The sequence below is a fragment of the Schistocerca piceifrons genome, chromosome 2 (genome assembly GCF_021461385.2).
Source record: "Schistocerca piceifrons isolate TAMUIC-IGC-003096 chromosome 2, iqSchPice1.1, whole genome shotgun sequence".
Taxonomy (NCBI): domain Eukaryota; kingdom Metazoa; phylum Arthropoda; class Insecta; order Orthoptera; family Acrididae; genus Schistocerca; species Schistocerca piceifrons.
The window spans coordinates 1,115,638,933-1,115,655,586 of record NC_060139.1 but is presented as its reverse complement, the minus strand read 5'-3'; the positions used below and the strand labels follow the sequence as shown (position 1 = coordinate 1,115,655,586).

The window sequence follows — 16,654 nt, the reverse complement described above, 5'->3', positions numbered from 1 at the left end:
ATCTTAGGAAAAGAAGTGAATAGTCCAATTTACTTATCCATTAGACGTAACACACGGTAAATCCAGTAAGAAGGATAACTCTATTGATTATCTTTTCCTATAAACAGGACTATCCTTCCATAGTGCATTTTATTTGGAAACTAAACTAAATTTTAGTAAGAGGGTTATACGTGGCAACATAGAGACAGGGTTTCTGTTATTTACGTAAAAGCATACTAATATCATAATGGTAGTGTTATAAGGTCCTATTAATGTGTGGTCATGACATTTGTTAAATGTCTCACCACATTCCTATTGAAACTATTTACTCTTCTTGTAAATAACACCTATGACAATTTTATACAAATGTCCACTAAGACTTTGCTCGTCAACTTTCATTTAGGTAACAGCGATCTTTTACATGTATTTAAATCAGTACTGTTAAGAAATACTGACTAGCTTTATTTTCAAGAATCTCAAGTTTAAGTTATACATACTGTTATCCTCCAATAAGAATCATTGGCTGATTCTTCATCTTTGACAGGTTCATCATGCCTGCAATGCAAAACATTATCTTTTGTATTAACAGATGAAATCCAACTTTTTAAATTTAATAAATGCTTGTACAAACATAAAGTTTCTTCAAAAAATGTATTTCTGACAACTTCCTGTCACAGATAATTTTCACTGAATGTTGCAACTCAGTTATATTGCTGATGAGAAGCAAATGTTGATCTTTTCCCTCTCTTCCTTCACCATCTCCCGTTTTGTTCACCTTGACATATTTCTACCAAAAAGACTACCCCAATAGATCCACTGCTTATATTTAACACACAGTAAATTCCTTAACACAGGATGTGCATTGACGAGCTTGAATTAATCAGGAAAATATAAACAGATACTAACCATTCCACAGCTCTTACAAAGTACTTGCATTAAGTAATCATCAAAGCTACTTTTTGTACAGCAAGAGGACTAACGGTCAAAATGGTGCTACATGCTACAGGCAGTGCAATACAATTTATTTTACTCATTGCTACAGCAATAAATGTACTTATAAAAATATTCAGACTTAGACTATAATCAAATACACAGAGAGAAAATATTCTAACTAAAGAGATATAGCAGCCATAGGCAGAAACAAATAAAAAAACTGATACTAATCTTAGCTTTGAGGACCAAAAGTTTATTCATCTGGAAAACGTAAAAAGAGAAATGAGACTGTTCAAGAATTAAGGACAAAAATTCAGGATCTTGAGTCATGGAAGATGTATGGTTAAATGAATGAAAAAACTAGACTGGACATGATGAAATTCATTTGCGAAAGAGCAGCAGATGATGTAATTTTAAATGCTGAGAAATAAGATCTCTTCAAGAGGAGCCACCAAAAGGTCAAATAAGTGAAGAACAAGCTGAAAATACCGGTAAATGGGCTAAAATGGCGGCAAATAGATAAGGGTAACAGAAAGAAAGTGCTGAAGAACAGGCAACCAAACAATAACAACAACAACAACAACAACAACAACAATAACAGCACATTGTAGCAATATATAATAGCAGTCCCACAACATCTGGAGCAAGATTTTCCACTAACAGAGCAATAAATTCATGAAGCCATCAAATCATTCCAAAACTTCAAAGCAACAAATGAAGACTCTACTGCAGCAAAATTATTGACATAGTCAGAACACACAAATGATCTAAAACTGCTGTTTGAGAACATTTGGAAAGCTGAAGAGATTATGGAAAGCATTAATCCACAGCTATGAAAAAAAGGGGACACACAAAATGTCAACAATTGCAGAGATGCCTCACTTCTGCCAGTGGTATACAAAATATTATCAAAAATTCTCTGGACAGAGTTGTAGAAACTTTAGACAAATAACTGGGAGAATCTCAAGGAGCTCTAGAAAGAGAATACCCTGCACAGAACAGATGTTTATTAGAAAATCGATAATTCTTCACATACTGTTAATCACCAAACCTATAATAGTATCACGTATTGGTTTCAAGAAAACATTTGATTTGATAGGCAAAGAAATTATAGGTAAAATCATCAAAGAATTTTGTGTTAAAGCAAACATAATCCTCAAAACACTAGCAAATAGGATGACTGAAGCTAAATTTATGGGAGAAGTATCTCAACCATTTGAAATAAAAACTGGTGTTAGACAAGGGGACAGTTTATCACCTTTACTGTAACACTGCATTCTAGAAAAAATAGAAAGTATCTGGAATTTGGAGAAAAAAAAATCACAAAATTGAACCAATAATTTTAGGACGAAAAACAAATGGAATTAAGGTAAACTGCCTGGCTTCTGCAGATGATTCTGATATACTTTCAAAAAATCTGACAGACAGTTATTGAAAGAAATCTTTTGGAAGAAGTAGCAAAGAGAGCTGGTCCCAAAATTTCAGCCGAAAAACCAACATTGATGACAATTTCAAACAATGCATCAACATTCTTAGAAAAACAAAAATGTAAAATAGCATTAGTAAGTAAATTTAAATATATTGGACAAACTGTACAACAAAATGGACTAGAAGAATTAACAGTAGATGCAAGAGTCAGCAAACTGGAGAGAGCAAATCGTTTGACAAAGGATATTTACAACAAGAGATGTACAACTAAAAAAACAAAACTAAAACACTATCCCACAGTGGTAAGACCAGGATGTTTATATGGATGAGGATGCCTAATGATGAACTATAAGCTGGACAGAACAGAGGTTCCTCAAAGGAGCATTATTAGAACATAATGGTTGCAATACAAGCTACAGATGGCTGGAAAATGAGAAGTAATGAGGAGATCTACAAAAATTTTGAGAAAATATCAGAAGTAATGGCTAAAAGAAGATTAATCTTTTTTGAGAGACCTCTACTGGATGAGTAGTTCTGGAAGAAGGAATCAATGATAGCATGGATTACAGAAATAAGAAAGAAACAACATCAAACAATCAGAAATAATAGAAAGAAACCTTTTTACAGATAAAATACTGAATTTAAAAGGATCATCACCTCTCCAAGATCAAAATTAATTTCATCCCTCTCAATAAGACCGTGAAAACCGGAAATAAAATTCATAAATATGATATTGCGAAGCTCAAAATCAATCAAAACATATTGGAACAATGCCACCAGTAACTGACAGTTGAATCCCATAAATGGGCAGACATTGCCTCCATGATCCAACAAGCAGCTAATACTACAATCCGGACAGCTAAAAAGAGGAATCATACATGGTGGAATGAGGTTTGTGGTGAGGTGGTGGCCCAAACAGCAAGTGCATGGAAAAAGTGGAACTCTACCAGGAGACCTGATGATTTTGATGTATTCCATGAAGTTCGAAAATATGCAGCCAGAACTCTACGAAGGGCTAAGCCATTGCAGAGAAACAGCAGTTAGAACAGATCGATCAGCGTTTCCAGATAAACAATGTCAGAGACTTCTATCAGACGTTCAAATTGAATTTGAAAGGATACCAAGCCCCTAGTTTTTGTTTTAGAGACGAAAATGGAAAGCTCAGTGTTGTGTACATAGTTCCGCGTATTCAGCGCGTACACAAATTTCCCACTAGAGTGCGCCCCGCTAAGCACAACAGCGCAGGCGCAGCGCTCGTCCATCTCCGCACTACGAGATGGCGCTGGCATAGAGACGGACCAAATTCTGCTTCCGCCGATCCGCGTATTAATATGTAACGCAGCCAATGAGATTGCTGCTAACATAGAACACTTTCTCCTCGCGCATCACACTCGCGCAGTGATACATGAATGTGCGAGGTATTATAACAAGTGTTAAGACCTTCGATCAGTCAGTCTGCATTTGTCTGCACCAGTCTGTACCAGTCTGCATTAGTCTGTACCAGTCTGCATTAGTCTGTACCAGTCTGTACGAGTTCTACAATTGTCTGTACCAGTCCATAGTCAAGATTCAGTCTGCGCCTAATAAGATTACCATTTTCCTGTACATAGCCATGAAGATAAATGTATAGACACTTTTGTCAAGTATCCGAGATATATGTGAGAATAAGATTAACGTACCAATACCAAAGGAACTTCAGATTGTCAATTGTAAATAGCATCCAGAACCAAGTTAAGTAATTTTTATATTTGTTATTATTTTAATAAATGTATGTGAAAATTAATCAAGTTCTGTTTAAAGTTGGTCACCGTCAATCTGCTACTCTAAGCGTGTAACTGGCATTTCTATCGTCTGACCTAATGGCAGAAGATAAACACGCCATGATAAGACCACGAGACATATTGCTGACACTTGCTTACTTCGTTAGAGCAACAAGTCAAATAATCTGATGGTGTGTGTACTGAAGGTCTTACAGTACGCACACCACACTTGGCCTGACCAACAAAGAAAACTGCAAGATAATGTCTCGTTACTTTGAAAACCTACTTAATTGTGATGAACCGAAAGAAAGATTCCCTGTATGTGCCCCAATCCACAAACTACCCCTCATCTCCATCTAGTAAAGAGGAGACCAAAGATATCATCAACAACTTTAAGAATAATAAGGCAGCTGGAGAGGATTCAATAGTGGTGGAACTACTGAAGCTGGCAAATAATGAAACTCTAGATATACTAGTCCAACTTTTTGAGGAGATCTGGAGAGCTAGGATGATACCAACTGAATGGCAGTCAGCTTTAATCCATCGTCTACACAAAAAAGGTGATATATAGAATGTCAATAACTATAGGGGTACCTCATTAGTATCTGTTCCATATAAGATTCTCTCCAAAGTGATACAGAATAGAATAGAAGATTATTGTAACCAACTGACTGGGGACTATCAAGCTTGTTTCCGAAAGGGCGATTCTTGCGCAGAACAGATCTTTAACCTGAAGAACATCATCAGGTACAAAAAAAATTGGAAGAAATAACTATGTGGTCTTGTTTGTTGATTTTCAGAAAGTATATGACTCCATCGACTGACAGGCATTAATGAATATTTTGGAAAAGTTTGGGGTGGATAATACATCAAGAAAGCTGATCAAACAAACTCTTGCTAAGACAGTGTCAAAAATTAAATTTATGGGTGAGGTATCTGAACCCTTTGCAATCAGAACAGACATAAGACGAGGAGATGGACTATCCCTCTCCTTTTCAATTGTGTCTTGGAAAAGGTCATTCGAGAGTGGAGAAAGTTATTAGCCCAAGAAGAAACAAATGAAGAGTGGTTCAGACTTGGTCCTAAGAACAAAGGGGTGTGCATTGACTGCTTAGATTTTGCAGCTGACCTGGCCATATTTGCTAACAACATAGAGTCAGCAGTCAACAAGATAAATAGGCTGTCAGAAATTGCTGAAAAAAGTTAGACTCCAGATCTCTATTCAAAAGACAAAATGTATGACGAACATCTGTGACGGATCTGAATGGATGATAACCAACCTGGGAAAAAATCGGATGAGTTAAGAATTTCAGGTATCTCGGTGAAGTCATCCACCAGGAGAATGGATTAAAAGAAGAAGCAACTGTCGGGATGAGGAAGTTAGACCAAGCATACCAACTGACAAAGAATACTTATAACAAAAAGTCTATGAGTATATGGGCCAAGTTCCAACATTATAATACAGTTGTAAAACCTGAGGGCTTATAAGCATCCAAAACTTTGACCACGAATAGGCAAGGTCAAGCTGAGCGGCTGGAAAAGCGTGAGTGTAGGATATTAAGGAAAATCCTAAGGTAATAGATGGGTCGATGGACAATGGCGAATGAGAGCAAATGAGGACTCCTGCAGCAAGACAGAACCTATCACAGCATCCATTACGAAGAAATGATTGTTATTTTATGGTCATCTCATGAAAATGGACGGTGATCGAATAACAAAAAGAATACGGAGTTTCATCCTATGTAAGAAAACGAGGCCGAGATGGTTCAAAGAATGTGAAAAAGATCTTAAGCAGATTGGTATCTCAGAGAGAAATTCCTGAAAGGAACAAATTTAGAAGATTGGTGACCAACTACCAAGGTTTTAACATGGCATCAACATCTGAAAGACAGTGAGGACCATTATCTGAAGGGCATAAAAAGGCACTTCTTGGAGGGGCTCAGAAGATACTGGCAGGAAGTCAAAGCTGGAGCAAGAACAAGACCTGGCACTAGAGTGAAGTCGGTTGTTACCACGCAGTCCGTAAAGACTCACCTCGATAAAAAAAATAAATAAATAAAAATAAAAGGCTTTCGATGCAGAAGAAATAGGGGATTGAGAACAACACGAATAGAATTTATGAGGAGGAGATGGACGAGTACTGGAAAAACAGGAGACGACAAGGGAAGAAGAAGAAGTGAAGTTATTACATGACGAGAGATGGTTATTGGATTTGATTTGATTCAGTTTTCGTTACATACACTGAAAAAATGAGATGATTCTCGAGGGTGTGGAACATGTCAGAATGTATAACACAAAACATTTTAATATAATGAATACTACCCTGATCATTTGTCACGAGATTGTCAAAATAGGTGAATACAATACAGTAAACTGGAAAAGCTAATATTTACAGAATTAATACACTGTCAGAATGAAACATTGTTATGCACTATTAATAAATTTATCATACACAAAATACCTAATATTGTCTGTTGCAACCAAGTGCTGTCCAAACTTAAATCTAACATATTTTTACTTAAGCTGGCCTAACAGTCTCTGTTAGGTTAGTCATCTATAGAGTAGAAGGCATTGCCTATCAAAAAGTCATTCAAACTCTGTTTAAACTGTGCTTTATCTGAAACCAAGTTTTTAATGGTTGCTGGTAATTTATTGAAAATATGTGTTCCTGAATATTGGACCCCCTTTTGGACCAACATAAGTGATTTTAGGTCTTTATGTAGATTGTTCTTATTCCTAGTATTGATAATATGTATTGAGCTATTTGTTGGAAATATAGATATATAACTTGCAACAAATTTCATTAAGGAGTAAGTATACTGAGAAGCAATGGTTGGAATTCAAAGTTCCTCAAATAGGTTCTACACGATGTTCTTCAAAGACTGGTCCCAGATACTCCATTGCACCATTCACCGAACCTGATAACCCCGAGCCGTCAGTAACAAAAATTAAGTCTTGCTTAAGAGATTTACAACACTACATGCACTTGTTACCAAAGTCTCATTTACTTTTAGAACTATCTGTTCCACTTCCTTTTTGGCCCCACTTCTCTCTGTCTTCACTATATCCCATACAGTTCTTATTTTGTTGCCCGATACAATTATCTTTTTCTCTTAATAAAGCTACTTCGATTTCTGGATTACTTGATTCAACATTTTGCAGTATTCTTTGTAATGCATTACAATGCTAATATCAGAAATGTTCCTAGATAGTAGATACAGTCTCCTTTTTGCCCCACATGATATCTTTATTCCTTGTGTAATCCATGGTTTATCTTTTGACTTCTGTGTGATTTGAGTTACCTTAGAGGAAAACAATTTTCGAATGAGGAGGTAACTTTATTAATAAATGCTTTGTATTTTCCATTTGAGTCAGGTAAACATCTTTCCAGTTCATGTCTTTGAGGAATTTCCTGAATTCCTCAATTTCTGGCTTATTTATTATCCTCCTGTACTCAGATTTAATATTTTTTTATCCTGACAAGTTTCAACATTTAACACAAGATGCTGCACGTCGTGATCAGATAGTCCATTTACTATTGGTTTTGTGATATGACTTTTTTCCCCTAGATTTGTTCATAAAGATATTATCAATAGCAGTCTCAGAGCATTTACATATCCTAGCTGCAAAGTTCACAATAGGAACTAAATTGAATGATAGTGTTAAAAACACCAGCAACCACTATTTCCTCTTCTTTTTTTTTTTTTTTTTTTTTTTTTTACAGAAGCCATTCCTTTCGCTTTGTGAAATGAAGCACTGCCTAGTTCCAAAACACAGGACTACTATGACAAGGTGAAATGTTCTCAGAGTGCTACATGTATGATAGTAAATGTAATCAGCACTATAGTTGTTTTCTGAGTAGTTATGCTGTGTGTGTTTCATTCAATCAGATGAAATGGAATAAAAACATCAATTTATTTATTTGGGCTCTTTATCACCAAGATACATTCAATGTTGGTTGAGGTTTATCTTTTGAATTCACTCCAGTGTAGATTGTCAAAATTTTATCAGTTGTCAAAGTACTTGTAACACAGTTTCCGAATTTACTGCCATCCAGGAATGTCTCGCACTCAAATTATTCTCAGCAACTGAGAGCTGGCTGAAACCCAGAGTCGATAGCTCTGACATATTTAGTGATTAATGGAATATATATCGGAAAGGCAGGTTAGACACTGTAGGAGAGGGAGTGTCCATTGTCTCTATTGAGGTCAAAGCTGATTGTGACAGTGAAGTATAACAAGTCTACGTGAAATCACGTTAATTAATGGATGTTTTAATCAGCCACCCGGTTCTGCTATGACAGTTTTGGAGCCATTCAAAGAAAGTCTACAGACAGTAGCACGTAAATACCTAGATCATGCAATACTAGTTGGAGGTGAATTTAGCCTACTGAGTATAGATGGTAGCCTATGGCTTCATTGCAGGGGGTGCAGTCAATCTTGTGAAGCACTTTTGAATGTGGTTTTCGAAAATTGTCTTGAGCACCTAGTTTGGCATGCCACATGCAATGGAACTATCTTAGACCTTGTAGTTACAAACAGGCCAGATATCATCAATGACTTCAGCATAGAGATGGGGATTAATAATCATGATAACATCATAACAACTAAGGTTACAAAAATTAATAAATCAGTCAAGAATGCTAGGAAAATGTTCATGCCAGAAAGAGCAGATAAGCAGATGTTAGCATCTCACTTAGACAGAACTGACATCACTTACTTCCATTAAGATGGACGTAGAGAGATTATGGTCAAAGCTTAAACAGATCGTGAATTGCACTCTCAACAAGTCTGTACCTAGTAAACGAATTAAGGATGCAAAAGAGCCACTGTGGTTTAACAATGAAATTCGGAAAATACTGAGGAAGGAAAAGCTACTGCACTCTTGGTTCAAAAGAGAATGCCAAATGGCAACAAGGAAAGGTTACTACCACTGTCATACCTCAGCAAAAGATCTGGCTGAGAAGCAGGGGAAATTATTGTCCTATGTAAAATCACTAAGTGAGTCAAAGGTTTCCATCAAGTCACTTGACCAGTCTGGTGTGGCAGTAGGAGATAAATGTTTTAAATTTTGCATTTAAGAAATCATTCATGCAAGAGAATCATATAAACATACCGTCATTTAACAATAGCACAAAGACACCTAACAACAATCACCACAAGAGGCCAGCGCTAGCACAAGTTGTTCACATGATATTCGTTGGACTGTTACCTGTAAACACGTGCCATGTCAGTGCTCTTGGAAGAGAGCTGTGGCAGTGACACGGCTCTGTTGCTGTTCTGGGATGAGAAGGGGATTCTGTTTGTACATTATCTCCCCACTGGGCAAACAATTAGTGGAGAATACTATGCTAACCTTCTGGACAAATTGCAACAAAAGATATGCAAAAAAGGCCAGGTTTAATAAGGAAGAACGTCATCTAGCATCAAGCCAATGCACGCTCGCACGCATGTGCCATCGCCATGGTAAAATTACACAAACTAAGGTATGAATTGTTGCCACACGTGCCTCTTCCCTAAACTGAAAATTTTTCTTTGTGGATGAAGATTCACTTAAATGAAGAATTGATAGCCTGAGTTGACAACTATTTTGCAGGCCTGGAGGAAAATCATTGTCGAGATGGGATCAAGGTATTGGAACACTGTTGGACCAAGTGAATTAATCTACAAGCAGGGTACATTGAAAAACAACAAAGTTTCAGTGACCAAGTACTTTTTTTCTATTCTGTTTCAAGAACTTTTCAAACCACCCTCGTAAGCATCTCTGACACCTTAAATAATTAAAAACAAATAAGTCGCCAGTTGCAGATGGAATCTCAATTTGGTTTTACAAAGAGTGCTATATGGCACTGGACCCTTACTTAGCTTGTATTTATTGTGAATCTCTCACCCAGCAGAAAGACCTAAGCAACTGGGGAAAAAATACAGAGGCGTCTCCTGTATATACGAAGGGCGAAAGAACAGACCCGCGAAATTACAGACCAATACCTGTAATATCAGTTTGCTGCAGAATTCTTGAACATATTCTGGGTTTGAATCTAATCAGTTTCATAGAGACCAATAAGTTTATGTCCACAAATCAGTACAAAGCATCGCTCATGGGCAACTCAGCATGCCCTTTTGTCATACGACGTCTGTTCAAAAAATTCCAGAACTTTGTCCACAAAATTTTCTATGCTTATCTTTTAGTTACTATGGATTGTCTCCTTCGAAATACTCTCCTCCACAATTGATACACTGCTCCCAATATCATTTCCACTTCCAGGAGCGGTCTTGACACACCTCTTGCTGGGTCGCATAAAGTGCCATCTGCGAATTTTCTTCTATCTCATCTACCATTGGAAACTTCATCCTTTTCAACTTTGGAAATAAAAAGAAGTCTGCAGGGGTCATACTATTCTCGCAAGGAACATCTCATTCTCATTTGTGAGATCCAAAAAGTTTTTTTGGTCTTGATTCATGAGCCGTGGAATGAACTTGGCGGCAACACAATGCATTCCAAGATGCTGTGTCATTTCATAACATGATCCAATTGAAATGTTACATTCTTCTACAATCTCTCGGACAGTGAATCTTCGACTGGCACACACAATTTCGTTGACGTTCCTGACACAAGCATCATCAGGGGACATCTAAGAGCGTCCTGAACAAGGATCATTTTTGACTTTTGTAAAGCCATTTTTAAAACGTGTGAATAATATGTAACACCGAGTATGGCTTAAGCACTCATCGCTATAGGCTCCCTGCATCATTTGGTGTGTCTCTGTAAAGGTTTTCTTGAGTTTCACGCAAAATTTAATGCAGATGCATTGCTCCTCTAACTTTGCCATCACAAAATTCACAAACCCAGATTCCATATTTCTTGATTTCCAAGAAGCATTTGACATAGTGCCTCACTGCAGACTTTTAACAAAGGTACAAGCAAATGGAATAGGTTCCCAGACATGTGAGTGGCTCAAAGACTTCTGAAGTAATAGAACCCACTACATTATCCCGACGGTGAGTGTCCATCAGTGACTAGGGTATCATTAGGATCGTTCCAGAGATGTGTGATAGGAGCGCTATTACTCATATTTTCTATGTGCATAACTGACCTGATGGACAAAGTGGACAGTAATCTGTGGTTGTTTGCTGACGATGATGTGGTGTATGGAAGGTGTCATCGTTGAGTGATTTAGGAGGATAAAAGATGACTTGGACAAAGTTCCCAGTTGGTGTGATAAATGACAGCTAACTATAAATGTAGAAAAATATAAGTTACTGCAGATGAGTTGGAAAAACAAATCCATAATGCCAGAATCCAGCATTAGTAGTGTCATGAATGAAGAAGTCACATTGTTTCAATATCTGGACATAACATTGCAATGTGATATGAAATGGAACAAACTTGTGAGGGTCATGGTAGGGAAGGTGAATAATCATCTTTCGTTTGTTGGGTGGATTTTAATACAGTGTGGCTCAGCTGTGATGGACATCACATATAGGATGCTAGTGTGATCTCTTCTTGAGTACAGTTTGAGTGTCTGGGATCCACAAGGGGTCGAATTAAAGCAGACATTGAGGTAATTCAGAGGCAGGATACTAGATTTGTTAACAGTAGGTTGAAACAACAACATACAAGTATTATGGAGATGTTTCTGGAACTCAAATGGGAATCCCTGGAGGGATTTTGAGGAACACTGTGCTGACTGCAGAACAATTCTGCTTGCACCAACATACATTATGCATAAGGACCACGAAGATAAGAGACGACAAATTAGGACTCATAGAGAGGCGTATAGACATTCACTTTTTCCTTACTCGATTGGCAGATGGAACGGGAAAGAAACTGACTACAGTCGAATTAAAATTACTTGATAGTTGGCACTTCAAACGCCAATAAGAGTAGTCAGCGTCACACTTGAACTGTCTGCTGTTGCCAAACTCCACCAAAATTGGCCAGTCACTTCCAATTCCTGGTTCAGTATTCTTTCTTGATGTATTTGTATCCCGAATTATGAGCCCGACACTTTTATTATGTATTTCATGACACGCGATAACTACACCAAAAACAACACACATTAACAATGCTAATGAAAGACACACATTTCATTCATAGCACTAACCAAACACTACCGAATAACTCAGCACAAGGTGTAATTCAGTATCATACATATAGTTATCATATTCACAGAGATCATCTTACATTAGATAAGCTTTTCACTACACTGCGTGAAACTGAAATTTTTAAGGTTGCAATTCATAGTTGCAACTGGGTCACTACATTCACATATATAAATACTTCATGCAGTGCTGTGGCATAGCACAATGGTTGGCAGATTAATCTAATGTGTAGCATGTCGTAGGTTTGAATCTCATCAATGTAGCAAAATTTTTATTTCTAAATCTAACCAAAACAGTGTGATTATTATTTTCATTCAATTAATTGCTTTAAATATATATTTTTTTATTTTTAATAATTTGCTGCATCATTTTTCATCATTGTTTTGACTGTTCTATTTGGTCTTATTTGTCTTCCTGTCATTATTTCTTCATTTGGAATCTGCCTCAGTCATCTATAATCCACGACCAAGTGCCCACATGGACAGTTCACTGGTTTCTAACATGGCAGCATGTGCAACTAGTGTAAGGATAGTTACAGGTAACAAATGACATGGAGAAATTTCAATTTGCTTTCAGCCCTGAAATTGAGTTTTTGTTGTCTTGAGTTTACCCTTAAGGGTTAGCTTTAATCGCCATGAACAAAGTGATCATGATATTAGTACTGCTGCAGACTGTTGACCACAATTTTCTCGGCTGGGTTAGGACACAAGTTTACAGTCAGGGATACAAAAGGAGTCGTCTTCCCCAGTTCAGTCACTGGTCACTTTAAATCAATAGTCGACAGAGTATCCAACATTTCTGACATACCTTGCACCAGCCACTAGAAAAATTGCTCTGTGTTAAACATTTAACATAATTTGTGAAGTGAGCCGCTTGTTTGTTGTCACCTGTAACCAAACGGTAGCTGGCAGCCAATGTGGCAACATTGTTGCAGCAAGTGATTGATGTCAACTATCAAGTAATTTTATTCAGACTATTGTAGTGAGACAGGGTACCTTCTGCCATGCACCATATGGTGGCTAGTGGAGTATGTATGTAGATGTGGAATCAGTCTTTCCTTCTCATCCCATTTGGAAAGTCACCCTTGATCTGCAGTTCTGGATAACTTTCTCAAAATCTATCCTTTTTCCTAGACCTATCCTTCACCCCTCTTCCTTCCACTTCAACCCTTCTGCCTGAAGAATGAGCTACTGGCTCTGAAAGCTTGCCCCTGCAACTACTGAAAAGGCTGCTGCCCCTCTTCAGGAACCACATGTTTGTCTCGCCTCTCAACAGATACCCCTCCGTTGTGGTTGCACCTACGGTACGGCCATCTGTATCGCTGAGGCATGCAAGCCTCCCCACCAACGGTAAGGTCCATGGTTCATGGGGGGAGTTCCTTCATAGTCAACAGTTAAGGAATGGTTGGCTGAATTCATATGTGGCATATGTCTCTGTAAGATGACTCATGAACAACTTCCTAGAATTACAATCAAATATGAAAATGCTGAGAAAGAACACAGTGTGATATTGCAAGATCAGTAATTAAAAAGATGTGCAAAACAGTTGATGCCGTGGCCGTACCAGAAAGCGAGTGGCATGTCTGTTGAAGCCTGACTACAACCTAATGTGAAAAACAATTTGGGACAATCTGACACACAACTGATTCTATGCACCAATCTGTTCCCGTGGATGAGAGATGACTGAAATGAAACAGCAGTTGCACAAAAATAGCCAAGGTGACTTCACCGGAGAGAAAGAGTGGTCATTGTTTTCTAGGATGCAAAAGGGATTTGTATTTTAGATTAGCTTGCAAGACTGAAACAATACCTCACAAATACTATGCAAGTATTCTGACTCAACTGGATGAAAAAATATGGAGCCAAGACCCAGGGGGGGAAAAAAAAGTTTATCGTCAGTGAAATGCATATGGTCACAAAGGCACTTTCACAATAGGAAAACTGGGAGTTTCAAGTGTGAAGTCTTCAAATATCTATTCCATTCTCCAATTTTTTCACATTCTGACTTTAGCTTCTTCTTCTTTTCTTTTTGTATGAATGATTCACTTAAGACTACATGCGTCACACCTCAAAACCGTTTTGTGAGTCAACAACTGGATATGTTTTCACTGCTCTGTCTCTTGTAACTCCGTTGGACATGGAGGTAGCAAATGAGGATGTAGGATGTCCATGACATACTGCTGTGCTGTCAGAGTGACCTGAAGTCATATCCGATGCTGCCCCACACGCCCTCTCCCTATGTCGTTGTCATACTCACTGACAACTGTCATCGTGGGTCTTGCAGAATGTGACTCACTGCTGATCACATGACAGGTGCAGGTGTCAAAGGGTTACAATGTGCTCGGCGTACATTACAGCAATTCTCCCATGAGCTCGTCAGACACGGTCAACCGGAAGCTTGCTGACAAGCACGCCGCCCTTACGTTCCCAAGCAGTATAACATGGGGCCACTACCACATCTGAATGTCTCACAAATCTGAATATTGCATAATTCAATCAGCCTGGCAAATGGAGACACACAATTAGGCCCCTTCAAATTTTGCTACGTGCTGATAATGCTGACTCACAGAAGTACAGGGCATCTGTGCCCTTCACAGGGATCACTCAACATCTTACACTCTTCACATCTCTTATAGCTCCTACCATTCACGGTAACAATCCGAGACACAAACAAAGCTAATGCAATCTGGTGGCCTTTGTATCCATTTCAGAGAGTTGCGACTCTCATAATTTACCACTGGTATGCACACTCGTGAAACTATGTTGCTTCAGGGACCTTCCCTTTTTTCTCTTCAAGCAGTTTAGTTCTTTGAATCCATTTTTCTTGTAGCTCAGAATAATTATTTTATTGTGTAGCAAACTTACAGACTAGCATTCTGATCTGAGCTGTCGGAGTCGGCGGTCATGTGTGTGTGAGGTGTGCTTGCTTGTGTGAATGAATGGTGTGTATTTCTATTACTTTTTCTGATGAAGGTTGTGGCCAAAAGCTTATGTGTAAGTGTCTTAACTGTGCCTGTCTGCATTTTAACGTGCCATCTTTATGGTAATTAGCACTCTATCTTTTCCTACACTGCTGATATTCCAACCTGGAGTTTCCATTGTTTGAACTTACGGTCTACTGTTTTATGTTGCAGTGCACTTCTACAAGTGTAATACACAAATGTTGCCTTAGGAAAGAGTCACAATAACATCCATGTCTACCGTTTACTATTTTTTACGAAATAGCATGTCACACTCGAAATTTAACTTAGCCAATGAAATAAGTTTGAAGATTTATTGTGTGTAAAAGACACGAGGGCCAACTGTGTAGGAAATGTGTGAAGTTCTGTGCAGAGACGGAGTTATCCACAGACGCGGTACGTCTGGGGAGCTATACGGGTGTTAAAACATCGCCACCTGCTGGGATGAGGGGCCACTTACTCTGAGGTGGCGCTGTGCCAGCAACGAGCTCGACCCATTGATTAGCACCACAGATGACAATGAGCAACCAGCTGCTTCTCTGTGCAGAGATATAAAATTTATCGATTTTGGACGTCGGGTGACAATCTGTCACATGGAGAACAATGTTTACTCTGGCAATTTTAACACTAATCTAGTGTTCTGCATCATATTAATGTGAAATGTTGTCTATGATGTTGAGGAGTGTAAGTTAAACTGATATCTGAGAATTTGTTGTTTTTGTGGCACTATCTGGAAAATGGCCTCTCTTGCAGCTCCAAGCATAAATGTCAGGTGAAGAAGAATAATTAGCACAGCACACTGGAACCGAGTAGGGATCCGGTTTACTGCTCGGCCACTAAATTAGCATATCGTGAGTACAACAGAAGAGACGCTGTACACACTTCCATATACTACATACACAAGTACAAGCATCGATCAAGCTACTGTGAAACTGCACTCTGTGTGACTCATCACTACATCAGAATACTGTAAATGTGGTGATTCCAATTCCTTAAGGTCTCTTCCTGTTTGTTTTCATCAGTTGGATCTTATTTTTCAAGTATGTGGGAATCCAATGAGCTGCCGGTTTGGATACATTCTTTCTGTACGTCCCACAAGTTGGATTCTTTGGAGACACATTGTAACAAGAGTTTTTAGGAATTTGCCTGGAGATTTCACACTGGGTTCTGTGTAATGTATTCCACCTTTTATTCTTGGACCTAAGATTTTTACTACAATTTTACATTCTTCTAATTCAGTTTGCTGTTTTCATGTCTTGTGTTGGACAAAGAGTCTCTCTCATGCATAAAGAAATTCTAATTTGATCACTGTTGTACAATGTTAGATTTTAGAGTTCCAGGAAAAATACTTTTAGTTAACTGAGAGACAGTTTGTATTTTCTGAAGTCTGGATTCTATGGCCTTCTTTTCATTATGATGTTCAGTGGTCTTTTTCACCTAACTATTTAAACTCTTTAACACCGAATACTATGTCATTGCCTATATAAGTTCAC

General features: G+C 38.1%; 1 pseudogene; it reads right to left on the bottom strand.

The window, feature by feature from the left end:
* Positions 1-478: 478 nt before the first annotated feature.
* Positions 479-16,654, bottom strand: part of LOC124776174 — a 50,533-nt pseudogene continuing 34,357 nt past the window's right edge.